Raw genomic sequence first — 14,193 nt, 5'->3', positions numbered from 1 at the left:
CTATAATTCTAAGTATCAGCCAGATATTCACGTTGAGCCCCATACCCTGTACCTTGTAATGGCAGAGATGTCCCAGTGCAGGGACTTGGGTGCTTTGTCTGTGAAATGAGAAGTTATTTGAGGCCAGTGGCCTGGCCCAGGGTCCCTGAAAGCCCAGGTCCCATTAAAGGCGGTGAGGGTGCCTACTCTCCTTTATGATGTACATGGGGCCAGGGAAGTCTGCATCTGCTGCAGTGAGGCGGCTGACCCTGACACAGAAGGTTCCTTCGCTTCGGGTTGAATTTTTAGCCACATGTTATCTGATTATAGTCAGAAGTTATGATGAGCAGCTGTAGGTTTTTCATCAATAAAAATGAAAAATTATTTAATACAGTAGATTGATGCATATAAGCATTAGTCTGTGGTATCTGGAGGGTCGTGAGGAATATCAGCAGGTGGGTGACAGGGTGGAAACCATGGAGCTGGGCCACAGATCTCTCCCAGTTCCAAATGTGTTCAGTTTAAAATATTTGTGAGTATTGAAAAAAGTAAAAGTGACCTGCCAGGTCCCAGAGTGCAGAAGCATGCTTTTGTGTGTGTGCGCATGCATCAGCCTGTGTGTGCATGTGTCGTAGGAGATCCTTCTAGTGCGTGAGACCAAGGTGCTGCTTGAAGCTGGAGAATCCTCTGACTTGAAGAGACTTGTTCCTGACTACAGGACATGACAAGTGACACCTACATTTGGAAATGCTTCCTTGGATGCATCTTTAATCTGTCCTTCCTCTCTGTCTTCAGCTCTGGTCACTTTCCCAAATCGAGTGAGGCCCCTAAACTACTGGGGACGGGTAGGGTGCCTGTGTGCCCAACATTGAGGCTGCATGAATGGCACTGCTCCAGGTAGGGCAGGCACAGCCTCTGAGTCCTTCATACTCAAAAAGGTAGCTGAGGAGCCAATGTAGAAATAGATTTAGGAGGGTTTTGTTTCAGGCATTTCCTTCCCTTGGTTACTGAGTGGTGATGTGGCCTGAAGCTTGCTTTATTAACAACATACCAATATGTACATCAAAAGTAGAATGGACAACTAAATTGTGATTTATTCAATTAAAAAAAACAAGAAAGAATAGTGAATGTGTGAGCACAAGTATGAGAGCCACAGTGAGATTTATCCCACATTATTTAATCATCCTCCAAATATTCAGAGCTAAAGACCAATGCTGCAGGTAGCCACACTCACTGCTAAGGACAGGGGTGATTTATATCCGCTGAGTGGTAAAGGTTACTGTGAGTGATCCAATTTGTCTACAAATGTGTGTAAACATCAACTTTTAATTTGCAAAACTACAAAATATTTATGACTTAAGAATAAAATCAGGGGTGCCTGGGTGGGTTACTTGGTTAAACATCTGATGTCAGCTCAGGTCATGATCTCACAGTGCATGAGTTAGAGCCCTACATTGGGCTCTCTGCTGTCAGCACAGAGCCTGCTTTGGATCCTCTGTCCCCCTTTCTCTCTACCCTTCCCCTGCCCATTCTCTCTCTCTCTCTGTGTCTCTCTCTCTCTCTCTCCAAAAAAAAAAAAAGAAACTTAAAAATAATAAAATCATACTGTCTATGGGCAGACATGGATAAAAGCATTGATCAATATTTTTTTCAGTTTTATTGAGATATACTGGATATATAACATTGTGTATGTTTAAGATGTACAGCATAATGATTTGGTGTATGTATTATTGTGAAATGATTATCCCAATGAGTGTAGTTAATATTCATCACCTCACCTGATTACAGTGTTTTTCCCTTGTGATAACTTTTAAGATCTACTCTCTTAGCAACAGCATCAATTAATAGTGGAATGTATTATTAATGAAATCATCCTGAATTCTTCCCAAGTCTGATGGGGGCCTCTCACTAGTCGACAGGAAGTCAGGAAGGTGATCTGTCAGGAAGGTGGTTGAGCTGAGTCCCTTCCTATGGGTGATGTTCCCTGTATGCACTGGGATTTGTTATTTTTTAAAGGAATCTCCCTACCTCTAAATAGGAAATACATGTCAAGGAAGCAGACAGGGCTTCCTGTTAGATTTATGGGAGGGGGTAACCCATTAAGGAAGAGGGCAGGAGCCAAACACAAACATGACCAGCTTGAAGAAAACCCAGACAAACCCAAAAGTTAAAAACTGTGTAGCTTGTAAAAGTCCTGGGTACGTAGAGGGAAGAAACAGATGACCAAAAAAGAGACACCCACTGCCCCCACCAGGAGAATACCTTTTGCTGCTAGGCTCCTCTTTATAAAGACAAAATCAGTGTTTCTAAGAGAAAGATGAAAAATCTGACTTTTGTGCTTTCCTTTTTTGAGTGTCTTCGCTCCCTGTCAGCAGAACCCTGCTTCCTCTGGCTTTCAGTGCTGGCTACCACTGTGGGGGAGCTGGACAGTGCAAAGGACGATGGGGAGGGAGCAGCAAGTGGGGGGAAGCTCAAGTGTTGGCCCTCCAGGAAGGACTTCCTTCAATATTCACTCTTGCTGATTTTTATGATGTTAAAAAAGAAAGAGGAAGAGTAACAGGCTGGGATGATTCATCTTCCCTAAACAATTTTTATATGGAATCAAGATTCCTGAGTCCTGATTGTTGAAATGATCTTCTCTTTCTTTTCCTTCTTTTATTTATTATTTTTTACTCAGTTAGTTTTGCTTTTGTTGCCCTTGCCTTTGGTGTCAAATCCAAAAACTCACTGCCAAGACTGATGTCAAGGAGCTTTACTCCATACTTTCTTCTAGGAGTTTTATGGTTTCATGTCTCACATTTAGGTCTTTAATCTGAATTTATTTCTGTGTATGGTGTAAGAAAGTGGTCCAGTTTCATTCTCCTGCATGTGACTGTCCAGTTTTCCCAGAACCATTTATTGAAGAGACTGTCCTTTCCCCATTGCATATTCTTGCCCCCTTTGTTGTAAATTAATTGACCTTATATTGGTGGATTTATTTCTGGGCTCACTGTTCTGTTCCACTGATGTATATGTCTGTTTTTATGCCAATCCCATACTGTCTTGGTTACTATAGCTTTGTAATATCGTTTGAACTCAGGAAATGTGATGCCTCTAGCTTTCCCTTTTCAAAATTGCTTTGGCTATTCAAGGACTTTTATGGTTTCATAAATTTATAATTGTTCTATATCTGTGGAAATGCCATTGGAATTTTGACAGGGATTGCATTGAATCTGTAGATTGCTTTGGATAAATCAGTAACATTAATTCTTCTAATCCATGAGCACAACATGTCTTTCCATTTATTTGTGTCCTCTTCAGTTTCTTTCATCAATGTCTTACAGTTTTCAATATACAGAAGTTTTACCTCTTTGGTTAATTTTATTCCCAGATATTTTATTCTTTTTGATGCAGTAGTAAAATGGGGTTGGTTTTTTTCCTCTGGGATTTTTTTTTTTTTGACAGATGTCCAATGAGGACTTCTTAAGCCATTAAACATGCTGTGATGTTGGTGATGATAATTATCAAGCACTCCATCTCCAGGCAACAGCTTTTTTTCCTTACTCCATGATGCTGTTATCTTATATGAACACATGGCATAGAAGCCATATTTGGGGTTTTGAAATGAGGCTGTTGGAAGTGTGTGCCTCAGAGGCAGGCCAGAGGGGTCAAACAATGGATTCTCTTTAACTTGGGTCTTGGGAGAGGCTACTGGGGATGGAATTGGGTTTCTGAGTTCTCATTCATAATTTTTTGGAAGTGATATAGAATGACTATCACAAATCAAGAATGATGGCAGCAAATTGGATAACCTTGCCACTCCCTTGGTGGAATAAAGGGAAGTCCTCCAACAAAATGTTGATATATCTTCACAGCTGTATTGAGCACGTCATTCTGGGGTTTCTTTTTGGGTGGCTATGCTCTACAATTTACTCATGTTAACCCTTGGAAAAGCCAGCTGCCCCTTGCTTCTGATTCTAAGCACCAGAGAAATATAGTTGCCAAAATACTTGCACATTTTAAGAATTGGGACCAAGACTCAAGAAAAGTCATCTGGTTAAGTCCCACTGTCTCATGGCAAAAAAGCAAAATGTAACTGGGACTCATAAGCCAGCTGCATAGAGAGAGAATTCTTGGCAGTACAGAAAATTAATGAAGCACTAGAGAAGAGAACGTGATGAAATACTTAATAGGTTACAAATTGAAGTGCCTCAAAGATCAGATCTTCCCAACACTGAATGAAGTAAATGCTGTGAGCATAGCAGACATTTCCCTCCAGTGTGTTCAGTTCCTTGCCAGGGGGAAGAGGGGCCAAGCCTCCTCTTCTACCCCTGCCATCACCTCCCTGCCAAGGTGTATGTGGTTTGGATTTCAGATGGTGAATTGGGACAGCATGTAGCTAGTCAGAAGGAAGATGTGGAGGGGGTATAAGTTATGCTGTAACACCTGACGTGTGTCCTCCTGAGGGTGAGTCTCTGGTCGCCTTGGGATCTCCTGGGCATGGGAAGGGTGATCCTTCAGAAAGCAGGAAGCTGCATGTGGAGGGACAGGCAACTCTGTGGGGTGGTCATGGGTTGTAGGGCTGCCCAGAAAGCCTCTGGTTGCCACAAGAGGGAAACTTTCCTCTTGCTTCTGCTGCCTCCCCTGGAACTCAGAGCCTCGTGACTTTCATGAGCAGAGGCTGCCTGTGATTGGCAACCAAAGCCCAGGACGGCAAGTCAGAGCTGGTCGTAATAATCACAGGACACCATGGAAGTGTGGGCTCCACAGGGATGCAGAATGGGTGCTAAGCAGCTGTCAGCATCTTAGCCTGCCTCCAGGCCTCCCTGGCTGGTGTCTGGAACTTCCTTGGGGGATCAGCCCTGATTCACTGACTTAACTCCTGCTGTTACTAGCTTTTATCTCTCCCTCGCTGGGGATGCTGGGCCAGGCACAGCTTTTATCTCTCCCTCGCTGGGGATGCTGGGCCAGGCACGGCATACCTGCCCAGGGAAAACCAAACCACAGAACTTTGTTAGGACTGTGTGACAAAGTAATCCGCAATGAACCCTATCTGGTGCCTGTCTAGTGAGCAGGGGGAGAAGATGCAGGCTGGGCTTTCTGTGGCTTATTTCATCTTATACCTGGATCACAATTTCTTTTTAATTTTTATTCAAATTTTTTGTCACCATTTATTGGATGTTTACTATATGCCTGCCACCGTCCTGAGTATGATTTCCTCTCAGACTGGCCATCTTCCCTTCACTGCTTCCCACCTGAAATTTCCAGCCAGTGATCATGGAGAAGCAGGAGAGCCTGAGCTGAGAAACAGCAGGCACCTGTCTTCCTGGAGTGTTTGCTAATCAACAAAACAAGGTGTATTGATTTGAAATGGAAAAGCGACAGGAAGCCAAGAAAGAGCTGCTCCAGAGAAGACTTGCTCAGCCCCTGGGATCCTCCTGCCTTGCTTGTGTGATATTTGTAGACTTCTCTGTGTTTTCGATACTTTCCTCAGAGAAACTTAACCCCTCTCATGGGAAAGCTGGATAGATGTGCAAAGAAAACATAAAATAAAAAGCTCAAAAACACAGTAAAATATTAGGTGGTTGGTTTTTTGGATATGAGCTTTAAAAAAATTGATTCAGGGACGCCTGGGTGGCTCAGTCACTTAAGCATCTAACTTCGGCTCAGGTCATGATCTCATGACTCATGAGTTTAAGCCTCACATCAGGCTTTGTGCTGAGAGCTCAGGGCCTGGAGCCTACTTTGGATTCTGTGTCTCCCTCTCTCTCTGCCCCTCCATGCTCATGCTCTGTCTCTCCTTCAAAAATAAATAAACATTAAAAAAGTTTAAAAAAAATTGATTCAGACCATATTGCTTGTTTCCCTGAAATCAGTGGAAGATTTTGCTACCAGCCAGCACGAAAGTAGCAGAGAAAAGACCTCTTTGGACATCCTTGAAATTGACTATAAACTGGTAGTCAAAATCACATCTTGGCCAGGACTCCCTGGAGGGGGTGTGATTCAGTCACCAGTGTAGCTTGATGTTTAGCTATGGGGTTGCATTGAGGCTCTCACCCCAAGTTCTCCCCCACTGCTACTCACTGCCTGTTTGCACAGCAAAGCCTGTGTGACATCATAGACTTCTGTGCTATCATTATTGACACCTAAGATAAAATGTTTCTGAACAGAATATGTTTATCCTGTGACTTGATTATTGGAAATGGCTGGGCTAGTCCATAGGAGGAAGTGAAATTCTAATGGCTCTCCACAAGTGTTCTCAGCCTGGGATTCTCTTTCTTACCTATTGTTTCAGGGTGCTAATTGATCCAGTTCAGATCATGGAACCTTCAGGTGCATAGGTGAGTGCTGACTGGCTGACTGACCTTGTGGTGCTGTCCTGACCCATGCCCCATGCCACCCACTATCCAGGGCAGCCCCATCTGTCTCTGGCCAGCTTTCTGGGTTAGTGGAAGTGGCGATCGTCTGAGGGGTGAGACTTAGCTGAGGTTCAGACCTCCCTGAGCCTTTCCCCACTGATTGTCTGATCGTCTTTTTCCTATTAGACAGCTGCCTGCTTTTCTAGGCCAAATCTCTAGCAATTGCTGCATCAAAACCTGCTTTTGGGAGCTGATGGTTCCACATCCTGTGAGGAATGCCACCTCTGAAAAACAAGAGCTTCTGAAGAATTGAGCTGGAAGGAATGTCGCAGAAGCAGATTATGCCCAGACTCATGGCAGGGTCCCACTTACGCAGTCAGCTCTCTTGATGGGTTTTGTGGTGTCCTTGTTCCATGGGGTGGGGGCCAGTGAGGAGACCTTCTGCCTGCCTATTCACCACCGGCACTGGAGGCTTGTTTGCATTCTCTTAGTGAGAGCGTCTGGGCTGAAAGTAGCTTTTGTACCTTTGAAAATCCTGTCTCAAGTGAGTAAAAACACCTGCTTTTAGACCTAAATATAGTCACTGATAATCTCCTTGACCATCAGTCTGTAGTAGTCATGGAGACAGTGCAGCCCTGGCTGTTTGTGTTCTGGGAAGGGGCAGATGTTCATGCTCCCACCTTCTTGTGGGATATCAAAGATCTCATGTGGTTATAAAACTGGCTGGGGAAGGTGGGTAAGTGAGGGGATCAGGAGCCCAAATGAATGCATCTCAATAAAAATAAATCCTGTGGCACATGGTGTGACATCACGTTTGGTGTTCGCAGTTTTTGTGGCTCACTTTTTTCCACTAGCAAATGTTCTTTAATGTCCCCCCGAATCAGGACATGCTAACCTCCACAGTGAAGGAATCTCAGAGGGTTCATTTGTTGCCTATTAAACTACTAGAAGAAATCAAAAGAGGGAAAAAAATGGCCACTTAAAAATTGGTTTTAGTTTTACCAATAGGATAGAGACTAATACAGTGTCCAACAAAGTTGTTTACTGAGTATTTAGGGTTGAAGAAAAATTAGTTTGGGATGACTGTCTGGGGCGTGACTTAGGTCTGATTTTTAAATGACCTGTATGAGAATTGAAGGCACTGCTCATTAATTCGCAAGGTCATAGGCCTGTTCTAAGGATTATTACATGCTTGTTTTACCACCTGTCAGGCTGGGGACGGCCAGGTTCATGTGTTGCTGTAAGCAGCAAGGTCTGGTGGGCACAGGGCCCTGAGGCAGAGGTTTTCCTGGACCTGCCTAGGGGGAGTGTGTCCCTAGAGAAGTCCTGAAGCCTGGATGAGATGAAGCAAGGTCATAAAGGGGATGTATTGATCCATGTCTGCTTCTCAGAGGTATATGAGGTTGGATATAATGAGTAAAGAATACGCAGGATATGCCAATAGGGGAATAGCTTAATGCAGCTCCACTCCTTCAGCACATGCTCAGTGAATGCATGCAGAGTTCCAGGCATCATGTAGGTGTTGGGGGTTTGGTAGTGGGGCAGGGGCAGGTCCCTGCTCATCTGGAGCTCATGGTTTCATAATGCTGACAGATGTTAAACACATGTAATTCTGTGGTGGTGGGGGTATTTCTAAGGTCCAGTACACTGTAGAGTAGGATGTTATACCCCAAGCCATAGATTTCCCTTCCTGTGGTGGCAGGGGAATGTAGGCTGTGACTGAAATCCAGAAAGTACACAACATAGATACTGCTTGCTTCTGGTTGGGTTGCTTGATGTGAAATGGAAAAAGTGGCCTACAGTTAAGAGTCTGGGCTTTGGGGTGGTCAGGTGGTAGCTGGGTTTAGGCCACATGACTTGTTCCATACACAACAGTAATGGTAGTAGTATGACAGGTACAGTACTGAATATATAGCACTTGACTTCAGCAGTAAGTATCAGGAGCTATTACCTTCTGTGTGTTATTAGAATTATCATTATTATCGTTATTGCTATTACTATTATCTTTGTTGTTTTGTTGAGCCATGTTGCTTGTAGTAAGTACTGGAGCAAATGTGATCTTGTAGCTCTAGAAACCTTCTAGGAACTCAGTTAATTGGAAAGCTGAACATTCACCATCCCTGGGAACAAACATTGATGACTTGAGATTTCAAGCTTATTGGTCCTGAACACATTATAACATTGGGTATTTTGTGCATCGAAAGCTAGTTCTAGATATATGCCTCAAATAATTGAAAACAGGTGCTCAAACACATGCTTGACCACTCATGTATATAGTAGCATTAATCACAGTGGCTCCAGAGTGTCCATCAATGAGTGAAAGGATAAGCAAATTGTGGAATGCACATCCAATGGAATGTTATTCAGCCACGAAAAGAAGTGAAGTACTTGATACATGCTACAACTTATATGAACCTTGAAACATTATGTTTGAAAAAAGCCAGTCACAAAGTGTTACCCATTGTATGATTCCATTTGGCACAGTTGACCCTTGAACAACACAAGTTTGAACTGTGTGCATGCCCACGTATCTGTGGGTCATTTTTTTAATGTTAAAAGAAAGTTTATTTATTTTGAGAGAGAGGGAGAGCATGCATGAGCGAACAAGTGGGGGAGGGGCAGAGAGAGAGGGAGAGAGAATCCCAGGCAGGCTCTGCGCTGTCAGTACAGAGCCTGACGTGGGGGTTGATCCCACAAACCATGAGATCACGGCCTGAGCTGAAATCAAGAGTTAGATGCTTAACCAACTGAGCCACCCAGGCACTTCAAATCTTTTTCAAATAAATACAGCACAGTATTGTAAGTGTACTTTTTCCTTCTTATGATTTTTAAAAAATAATCATTTTCTTTTCTCTAGCTTACTTTATTGTAAGAATATAGTATATATACATATAACATACAAAATACGTGTTAATTGATGGTTTGTTAATCAGTAAGGCTTCTGGTCAATAGTAGGCTATTAGTGGTTAAGTTTTGGGGAGTCAAAAGTTGTGGGGGATCAGTTCCCCTAACCCCCATGTTGTTCAAGGGTCAACTTTATGTGAAATATCCAAAATAGATAGATCCATGGAAATAGAAAGCAGATCAGTGGTTGCCAGGGAATGGGGCAGGATGGGGGGGACAAAGAATAATTGCTTAATGAGTATGGGGTTTTATTTTGGTATGATGAAAATGTTTTGAAACTAGCTGGGGTGGTGGTTGTACAACATTGGGACTGTGCTAAATGCCATTGAATTGTTTACTTAAAAATGGTTAATTTTATGTTACATGAATTTCATATCAGTAAAAAAAGCTAGCTTTAGTACCACTTACATGATAATATTTATAGATTACCGTAATACCTTCTGTATATGACTCCAGCCTTTACAAATAATATAAAATTATCCTGTCTGAGCATCCACTCAGAACAACATCCATTATTTAAAAAAAAAAAAGCGTTCTGTACTCGACTGCCTTGTGCCAGCAATAACAAGGAGCCCGAGTTTAACCTTTCATGAAGCTTTGGATAATCAACATGAATATGTTTAACATACTTTAATGCAATATGGGGAGGCCCCAGGGGCTGCCACATGAGATACATATTCACCCTGCCCTCTTTTCTGATCCTGAGAAGAAGGAGAGACTTGGGGCATCCCAGGGGAAATCAGATGGCCAGGTTTCACTTTATGTGTTTATGATAATATTGGCAAGTTGCTTAGAACCATGCCTGGCCCCTGATGGCTACCTGAGTGCTTGTTAATGTGATCTAAGGAGGGTCGCAGGGTCTCTACTCTGGGCCAGTGGCTTCAAGGGGCTGAGCTCCTGAGAAAGTCAACAGCCCCTGCCCTCTCAGACTTTCCAGGCTCCATAAACTATAGGGCAGCAGATTTTCTCACAGATTTTGGGTGCTCTTTATCTGGGGGCTGTAGGTTGTTCCAAATGATGGAGGTGTCTAGAAATCTTAATAATAAAGAAGTAAATCAATTGATAACCACTCAAATTGTACCTGAATCCCCTGACACCCATCTTTTTCCTCTCCTGCCTTGTGGGATAGTTGTCACTTCCAAGTTTAGCTGAGGCATTTGTTTTTAAAGAACCTCATTCTACATGCCATTTCTTTTTTTAAAATTTTTTTTTCAACGTTTATTTATTTTTGGGACAGAGAGAGACAGAGTGTGAACGGGGGGAGGGGCAGAGAGAGAGGGAGACACAGAATCGGAAACAGGCTCCAGGCTCCGAGCCATCAGCCCAGAGCCCGACGCGGGGCTCCAACTCCCCGACGGCGAGATCGTGACCTGGCTGAAGTCGGACACTCAACCGACTGCGCCACCCAGGTGCCCCTCTACATGCCATTTCTTGCTGGCCTCCCTTCCTCTCCAGCAGAGCCACCTACCTGCTTCCCTTGCTAATGATAGTTTATGGAGCGAGGCACCAGTTGGAGAGGTCTGAAGAGTTCAGGGGAAACTGGTAATAGGATCTAGGCTTTTCCCTTCAAGGTCGGTTGGGTTTTTAAGTCCACTCTAGGTTTATGGAGAGGAAAATTCATTACAATCTGACATTCTTTGGCTTCATTTATGGAATGGATTTATTGCACACGCCAGTTACAGCCGGGTGTGGGAAGACAAAACATACTCCCATTTCATCCGATGGCAGGGCCCTGTGTTTTCATTCTAGGGAGGGTTTCATGGTCGGGTTGTCAGAAAGTAACTCAACAACCATTCATTCACATGGTGTCTGCTCTCCTCAGACTAGAGTGGTTCTGACCTGGAGATGGTTGAGGGCATCCTTTGGCTGAACCTACCAAGGGTAAGAGTGAGGAAGCCCATTGTTCTCCACAGTTGACATCTGGCTCTGCAGGAGCAGGTATTCAACTAAAGGCAGAGTGAGCACAAACATATTTCCACATTACCAAATGTGCAAATATGAGTATTCTTGGAAATGGTAAAGCTCTCATAACTTACAAGAATAAAAAATAATTTGCTCTAGCTAGAAAAGTGTCATGATTAGGATTACATCTTTGGGACATGAATGGAATTGATGGCAGATATATTTCCCTCAATAAACACAGCAGCTATTTGGGAGGCAAGCCCAGTGGCAGTGGCCTGAGTAAGACTTTATCAGAGTTCAGGCCTATCTAAAGAATATAAATGCCCTCCAGTACCCATGGAGAGCTTGAAGCCTTGGCCCTGTCAATGCTACATGGAAGAAGGGCTTCTTCCAGTCACTCAGTACTTTATCTTCTCTATCTGTGAAATGGATGCCACAACTGAAGAAAACTTGTAGTGTTATGTGTATATAATGAAACGATTACTACTTCATGAAACAGTGATGCAACTACTATCATTATGTCATGAGTTCTTTGCTCAGTTGGACAGGCCTAAGCAAATTGTCTAAGTCAGGTAGAGAACACCTGAAAAAAAAATCACCTTTATTCTAGTATTGCTGATGTATCAACTTCCTCTGTTGTTTTGCATCTGGAGAAGTCAGTTTTGATTTATTTGTATATATACTACCTTGGTCCTGAAAAGATGTAAGATGCCTTATAAAAAATAAAACAGTTAAGCAAGATAAAATAATCTAAATTGACAGGAGAGGAAAATGAGGACAGAAGACATGAAGTATGAAACATTTGGCTAACCTTCATGTTTGGGGGGGAGTTTAAGATGGGGAGTACTTAGCTTCAGAACACTCTTCTTCTTGAAAGGAATGCCAAATAAATGGACATAATTTAGCAGGCTCTCACTGAGCAACTATTAAATGCCAAGCACCATTCTGGGTTCTGGGAATAAATGTGGAGTCAGCTCTGCACAGGCTGCCCCTCAGCTCTGTAGAACCTATAGGACTTGAGTAGGGGGGTTAGGCCTTCAGTATGTCTTCATTATTTTGTTAGAAATGGATTCCCAGAAGTTTAGTCATGTTGGTGCTGCCATTTTGGATTTTTAAATTTTTCACTGGCATCTGTGCTATAACCTAAATGTGACTCTGGGATTGGAATTACTGAGGTTTGCTGATAATGGCTTAATTGGATTTTGAATGGATTCTTTTCCTAGTGTCATTTTATTTAAGATTTTTTTTATGTGACCCATGACTCAGTTATGGAAATAAGCTTCATGCTCTCAATTACTATGACTGTGTAATTTCATAAGATTTATTATCTTCTGTGAAGAGCCCTACTTCTGTTAGGGCATTTAGCAGCTACCTGCACCTCTGAACAGTCCACGGAATACCAAGTACTGGCAGTTGATTCACTTGAAAGTGCCTCCCTGAGACTTACTATATTTACTGTCAATATTTATTGCCTGTACTGCTCTGCAGGACAGCTCAGAATTAACTTTGAATTAAATAGTCAATCCTGGGGTTGGGACTCCATCTCTCCCATTTGGGACACCTCTCATTCATGAGAAACCTCAGATCTATTGTGTGGCAGCAGGATCACTGACCCCAAGCATAGCTGTGGATGGATGCTCAGGTTTGGGGAAATGAATACTTGGGAAACTACATTCTTCTGCCTAATGGTCTCACATCTTAAAAATGGAAAAACAGTGGCCAAGTAGCTTAGCCTTTTTTTCTCATAAAAATGAATGATGAGTGTATTTCTTTTGCTTAAAGCCACTTCAGTAATTTTCCTGGACTATTTTATCTGTATTCATTTGTGGAAGATGTTTTGTGGGTCCACAGTAGATACCTTACTGGCTGGCACATGTAAATAATAGATTAGTACCCATAACAGGTGTGGCCCAAGAAGCTTCGAGCTGGGGCTCTTCAATTTGTAGTGGTGATGATACTTCCGAGAGAATATGGCATTTCTTCTTCTATCTTGATGTTCATTACTTTCTGCTCAACTAAAGTAAATGTGCCAGTGAACAAAGGCCCATGACTGACAATAAGACACATCGATTTGACAGTGGTGAAGGCTGACCATGTGATATAGGAATATGGTACAATCTATCAGCCAGTGCCCCAATAATGCTGCATAACATCTACCCCAAGAGTCCCTGGCACATAACAGTGAGCATTTACCACTAATTCATTGTGAGTGTTGGTTGACATATGTTTGCCTTGACTTCAACCTGTAGTTGGGTCTAGTTTCTGTTGCATTTGACTTTCGCCTCCCTTGACCTGCAGCCACTTGAGCCACATTCTCATGACAGAAGGCAAGACTTCAAGAAAGCAAGCCCACCTATGCTTAGCTTAAACCCATTTCAAGTCTTTGCCTATATCTTGTCCATTAGTATCTCCTTAGCCAAAGCAAGCCATGTGGCTAAGCCCAAACCCAAGGGGTTAGGAAGTGCATCCCTACAGAAGTGGAGGGAGCAAAGAATGTTTGCTGTGTAATAATCCATCCAGGCACTGAATTAACATGTACTTTTCAGCAATAAAGGGAAGACTGAACATCTCGGCTTGCACATGTCCTCATCCCAAAGTCAGTGGGCACGTGCTTGACTTTGAAGTGATTTTTCTGCATGGTGTGAAGCATGAAAGAAACAAAGGGGGTCTTGAGGACTGCATGGCCATTAAGTTTGTGGCAGATACTTTTATCACCCAGAAGGTCATCCATGTGGTATTGAGCAGGAGACTGAGAACTGTGGTCCAGATTCCATGCATGCATTTTGGGAAGAGGATTAGATATTCTGTGCTAATTAGCTCGCTGAGAGATTTGTTCACTTCTGAAGGGACATGATTTCCCTCTAATCCTTTATACCATCTCTGTTGCTTTTTCAAAGCAGACAACCATGCAAGGATTTTAGTGGCTGAGAAAGGGGTAATGAAGATGTGAGGCTGCTGATCTTGTGGAGGCCGCATTGCCCAGTGGGACACCTCTGTCTCTGGCCTCACCCTGCCTTTGGGGGTCTTTTTCCACCTCACTCTGATATTGGTGAGAGTCCTGAGGCTCTGG

General features: G+C 43.1%; 1 protein-coding gene across 4 annotated transcripts in view; it reads left to right on the top strand.

Annotated features, from left to right (window-relative positions):
* The window catches only part of SH3RF3 (SH3 domain containing ring finger 3), a 374,857-nt gene that overhangs the window by 129,537 nt on the left and 231,127 nt on the right, over positions 1 to 14,193 (top strand). For 2 of the 4 annotated variants that reach the window (XM_047853863.1, XM_047853861.1), the window contains exon 1: positions 6,153 to 6,299. The exons of the other annotated variants lie outside the window; for them this stretch is intronic. The gene's annotated coding sequence lies outside the window, so the exon portion shown is untranslated. Of the gene's footprint in view, positions 1 to 6,152; positions 6,300 to 14,193 lie in introns of those variants that run through there. 4 annotated transcript variants of the gene reach the window in all.

The sequence above is a fragment of the Prionailurus viverrinus genome, chromosome A3 (assembly GCF_022837055.1).
Source record: "Prionailurus viverrinus isolate Anna chromosome A3, UM_Priviv_1.0, whole genome shotgun sequence".
In the NCBI taxonomy this organism is placed as follows: Eukaryota; Metazoa; Chordata; class Mammalia; order Carnivora; family Felidae; genus Prionailurus; species Prionailurus viverrinus.
The sequence above is the reverse complement of the archived record's forward strand: the minus strand, read 5'-3'. Positions and strand labels throughout refer to the sequence as shown.